Raw genomic sequence first — 5,499 nt, forward strand, 5'->3', positions numbered from 1 at the left:
TCATCTTTTCAGAGCTTTTGCCAAAGGACAGAACATTTATGGAACCTTAGACTTTATGCTGTTTTTGCTCCAAATTCTCTTTGTTTGCTGATTTCTGAAAGTTAACCTAGCTGCCAAGGGAGGATTTGTTTTCTGTGTGTGTGTGTGTGTGTGTGTGTGTGTGTGTTTAAGATAAACTGCTCCAGTGGGCTGTCTATGGAAAAGCTTTGGGAGGAGCAGCAATTCAGTGACAGAAGCCAGCTGTGACACATTACAATGAAATGAGTTTTCCCAGGGATCTCCATGACTCACTGGGGGTATAGCTCAGGGGTAGAGCATTTGACTGCAGATCAAGAGGTCCCTGGTTCAAATCCGGGTGCCCCCTTTGCGTGTGTTGAATTTTTTTTTTTAAGTAATTAAACACAGCAGTTGTGGTTTACTCAAAATGCCAAAAGAGCCCTTCTAGTTGCCTCTTTTTGTGCCTGCAAAACGCAAACCAAAAAGTTTTTGGTAAGTGAATGCAAGCTGCCAGTCTCACAGCCCCTGCTGCATCAGCGTATATACTTGCTTGCTTTTTGTTTTGTTACTCTGTTGACCTTTTTCACGGTGCCGTCACGCCAGTGGAGCTCGGCGAATCTCTTAGGATCTCCTCTGGCTCCTTGCGTTCCTGAGAGGAGGACAGAACCAGCAAGCATTCTCATGCAGATTCTGAGCTTTCTCTTCTAAATGAAAGAAGTATTTAATCCTTACAAACCACTTTCTTATTGTTTTAAACACCGGCCTCTTTGTACGGAGTAGCTAGAATGGCCACCTGCTGCCGTCTTCCACCGCATCCATCTATGCTGAATCATATAGTGCACAATGCTCACTACCTGAATGGGTATCAGAAAAGTGCAGGCTCTGTCTGTCGACCCTGTGTAAATTCTTTTTTTCATTTTTAGTTATTCTGCAGTCTCACAGCTCCACTGTCCAGGGTTCAAAAGCTTGCGGGGTCACTGCCTTTATTCACATGTGCATACAGTTAGGTCCATAAATATTTGGACAGAGACCACTTTTTTTCTAATTTTGGTTCTGTACATTACCACAATGAATTTTAAATGAAACAACTCAGATGCAGTTGAAGTGCAGACTTTCAGCTTTAATTCAGTGGGGTGAACAAAACGATTGCATAAAAATGTGAGGCAACTAAAGAATTTTTAACACAATCCCTTCATTTCAGGGGCTCAAAAGTAATCGGACAAATTAAATAACTGGAAATAAACCCTTTGCTGGCAATGACAGCCTGAAGTCTTGAACTCCTGGACATCACCCGATGCTGGGTTTCCTCCTTTTTAATGCTCTGCCAGGCCTTTACTGCAGCGGCTTTCAGTTGCTGTTTGTTTGTGGGCCTTTCTGTCCGAAGTTTAGTCTTCAACAAGTGAAATGCCTGCTCAATTGGGTTAAGATCAGGTGACTGACTTGGCCATTCAAGACTTTTCCACTTCTTTGCTTTAATAAACTCCTGGGTTGCTTTGGCTGTATGTTTTGGGTCATTGTCCATCTGTATCATGAAACACCGCCCAATCAATTTGACTGCATTTAGCTGGATTTGAGCAGACAGTATGTCTCTGAACACCTCAGAATTCATTCGGCTGCTTCTGTCCTGTGCCACATCATCAATAAACACTAGTGTCCCAGTGCCACTGGCAGCCATGCACGCCCAAGCCATCACACTGCCTCCACCGTGTTTTACAGATGATGTGCTATGCTTTGGATAATGAGCTGTTCCACATCTTCTCCATACTTTTTTCTTGCCATCATTCTGGTAGAAGTTGATCTTGGTTTCATCTGTCCAAAGAATGTTTTTCCAGAACTGTGCTAGCTTTTTTAGATGTTCTTTAGCAAAGTCCAATCTAGCCTTTCTATTCTTGAGGCTTATGAGTGTCTTGCATCTTGCAGTGCACCCTCTGTATTTACTTTCATGCAGTCTTCTCTTTATGGTAGACTTGGATATCGATACGCCTACCCCCTGGAGAGTGTTGTTCACTTGGTTGGCTGTTGTGAAGGGGTTTCTCTTCACCATGGAAATGATTCTGCGATCATCCACCACTGTTGTCTTCCGTGGACGTCCAGGTCTTTTTGCGTTGCTGAGTTCACCAGTGCTTGCTTTCTTTCTCAGGATGTACCAAACTGTAGATTTTGCCACTCGTAATATTGTAGCAATTTCTCCGATGGGTTTTTTCTGTTTTCGCAGCTTAAGGATGGCTTCTTTCACCTGCATGGAGAGCTCCTTTGACCGCATGTTGTCTGTTCACAGAAAAATCTTCCACATGCAAGCACCACACCTCAAATCAACTCCAGGCCTTTTATCTACTTAATTGATAATGACATAACGACGGACTTGCCCACACCTGCCCATGAAATAGCCTTTGAGTCAATTGTCCAATTACTTTTGAGCCCCTGAAATGAAGGGATTGTGTTAATAAAATGCTTTAGTTGCCTCACATTTTTATGTAATCGTTTTGTTCACCCCACTGAATTAAAGCTGAAAGTCTGCACTTCAACTGCATCTGAGTTGTTTCATTTAAAATTCATTGTGGTAATGTACAGAACCAAAATTAGAAAAAAGTGGTCTCTGTCCAAATATTTATGGACCTAACTGTATGTGTACATGAACATTCACTGTGTATCCTCGGGTTTCCTCTTCTAACCCAACGACATGTTGCCTAGGGTTATTGGTGAAACTAAATGCGGCTACTCCAAGTGTATAAATGTGCCCTGCAGTAGACTGTGTCCCCCTCCAAGGGTGGCTCCTGCATAGTGACTCGTGCTGCTGGAATAGGTTTTCTGTAACCCAAAAACTGCATTTAGAAGGTCTAATAAATGGGATCAAATGAAGGGTTAAATAATCAAGTTGTTTCCTGTTGTTTATTATTTCACCATTTTGTAAAATGACTCACAAATCTGTAGTGTCCACCTGTTGTTGTGTTTCTTTAGGATAGGAGCCTTGTTTATGGTTATGTAGTGAGTTAATGGTGTGGATGGAACAGACAGCCTTTTGTTTTATAGTCCAACACTGTCATGACTAGGTGGCCACACTGCCTGTTAGTGATATTTGTACTTTTATTGTTAGCTGGATTCCTTTCATATGCTCTACTTAGCAATTCTTGTAATGTGATTGCTCCTTAAATGTGGTATTCTTAAGGTATGAGATGGTCTGCTTAGGAAAATGCTATTGAAGAAAATAACCGATTTGCCTAATTAGCTTCTTTGAGAAAAGAGCAGTTGATACATTCATTTGTGCAATTTCAGTTGAATCATTCTGACTCTAAAGTGAGGGTGAGTTTTACTTTTTGTAGTTTTATTAAGTCACAATGATGATTTGAGAGCCTGGTAAGGTAACATTATCACACAAAGAAAGTAACTTCCATCCATCCATTTTCCAACCCGCTGAATCCAAACACAGGGTCACGGGGGTCTGCTGGAGCCAATCCCAGCCAACACAGGGCACAAGGCAGGAACCAATCCCAGGCAGGGTGCCAACCCACCGCAGGACACACACAAACACACCCACACACCAAGCACACACTAGGGCCAATTTAGAATCGCCAACCCACCTAACCAGCATGTCTTTGGACTGTGGGAGGAAACCGGAGCGCCCGGAGGAAACCCACGCAGACACGGGGAGAACATGCAAACTCCATGCAGGGAGGACCCGGGAAGCGAACCCAGGTCACCTAACTGTGAGGCAGCAGCGCTACCCACTGTGCCACCGTGCCGCCAAAGAAAGTAACTTGATTTTTGCAAAAGTTATCACATAGTTATAGTTAATAAAAAAATAAAACCTGTAAGCTGGAATTTACTAAAATGTGGTAGCACTGCTAGTGCCCAAATTGTTGAAACTGGGAAGTGTTTCATGTACAGAAATCTACAGTGGCACCACACAGCTCATGTGCACAGTTTTAATGTTCATATTGGTGACACGCTTCAGAAGGCCCACATGACCTCTTTGCAGTGATTTGACGGGGTTTCTGCAGTAGTCATTCAGGGAAAGCCATTTTACTGCTTGATGGCAGTGCCCCTGCTTATACTAAAAGTGTAGCAAAAGCTTCAAAGAGATGCTAAACACATACAATTCCTTGTCCTTCTTCTGAGTGACTACCAGCTATTAAACATTCTTAAGGGCTTCCTTACTGGGACATGCTATGCCAATGATGAAGACGCAGTGTCAGCTTCAGTTGACTGGCTGTACAAGAAAGACGAAATTAATTATTTGAGTAGCATACGAAATTGTATTAGTGCTTCTGGGAATTACTGCAGGTTTTAAAATAAAGCCTCTTTGAAGTTACTGGGGTTTCTATTGATAGGTCATGTTGAGCATTATTTCATCCCCCTTGCACCAGCAAGAGTTAATTTCAGAAAATTTTTCCCAGACTTTATTTTTTTTAACTGTTAAATTTAGGCAATATAGCATTTTGCAAAATGCAATGCTTTGAATAGTGGGGTGGATACCACAGTGGCCAGTTGGTTAGCACTGCCGCCTCACACATCCAGCACCATGGGTTTTCATCCTTCCCTTTCTTCATCATCTGTGCGGAGTTTGCATGTTCTCCTTGTGTCTTTGTAGCTACATGTTATGTTAAAAATCAATTTTAAATTGGATTCATGCCACTGTGACTGTTACCAGACTCCATGATGGACTGGCACCTATTCCAAGTTGTTTCCTGCATTGCTGTTAGTGCTGCTTGGATTGAATTCGGCCCCTTGCAACCCGGATTTGGATTAAGCAGGCTTGAAAATATATGTAAAAGCAACATGTCATGTCAGCATAACTCAAAACATCTTTCAGTAAGCTGTACCACAAATATCTGTCATGATGATCTTCACTCGTGTCATCTTGTCAATGAAGACAAAGGCTTCCACATCAGTAAGGTACAAAGAATAGTAGGGCTATGACTTCATTAAAATTATGAGCAGGCGACTCATTGTATCATAATGTTATTGATCATGGGACATGTCTCGTATGTCATGATACTTTAAAAACTTACATTCTGTACTTCCTAGAGTGGCATGAGCACCGTCTGAACTTGAATGCCAGCCTGTTCACTGCCCATTCCCCCTTTACCTGTGTGGGTTTCCTCCCATTTCCCAGAGCTGTGTTTATTAGACTAACTGGCATCTCTAACTGGTCCAGTTTGACTGTGAACTACTGTATAGTGTCCTGCCACCTCTGTGGAGTCAGTTCCTGCTTTTGCACTAACTCCTCATAAACCTTCCCAGGACTAAGCAGAGAGATAAAGAAATGTTTGCTACACATGTTTCATACAGTTTTTAAACAGCAAAACAATGATTTAATTTCTTTGTATTTCAGACTACTTTGTTTTTTTCTTTTTATCTAAAACAATTTATAATCATAGTGGTCCAGATGTTTCCTTATTTCTATAGTGTAACCAGTGGTGTGTTGGGATTTATTCAGGCATAAGGGTCTGAACTGGCAGCCTGATGTTTTATGATCCTGCAGTTTACCCACAAGGGGGCACA

General features: G+C 42.1%; 1 non-coding gene across 1 annotated transcript; it reads left to right on the forward strand.

Moving 5' to 3' along the window:
* Window positions 1-292: 292 nt before the first annotated feature.
* Window positions 293-364, forward strand: trnac-gca (transfer RNA cysteine (anticodon GCA)). Its single transcript has one exon. It is a non-coding gene; the product is annotated as a tRNA-Cys (tRNA).
* The last annotated feature ends 5,135 nt before the right edge of the window (window positions 365-5,499 follow it).

This window comes from Erpetoichthys calabaricus, chromosome 14 (assembly GCF_900747795.2).
Source record: "Erpetoichthys calabaricus chromosome 14, fErpCal1.3, whole genome shotgun sequence".
In the NCBI taxonomy this organism is placed as follows: Eukaryota; Metazoa; Chordata; class Cladistia; order Polypteriformes; family Polypteridae; genus Erpetoichthys; species Erpetoichthys calabaricus.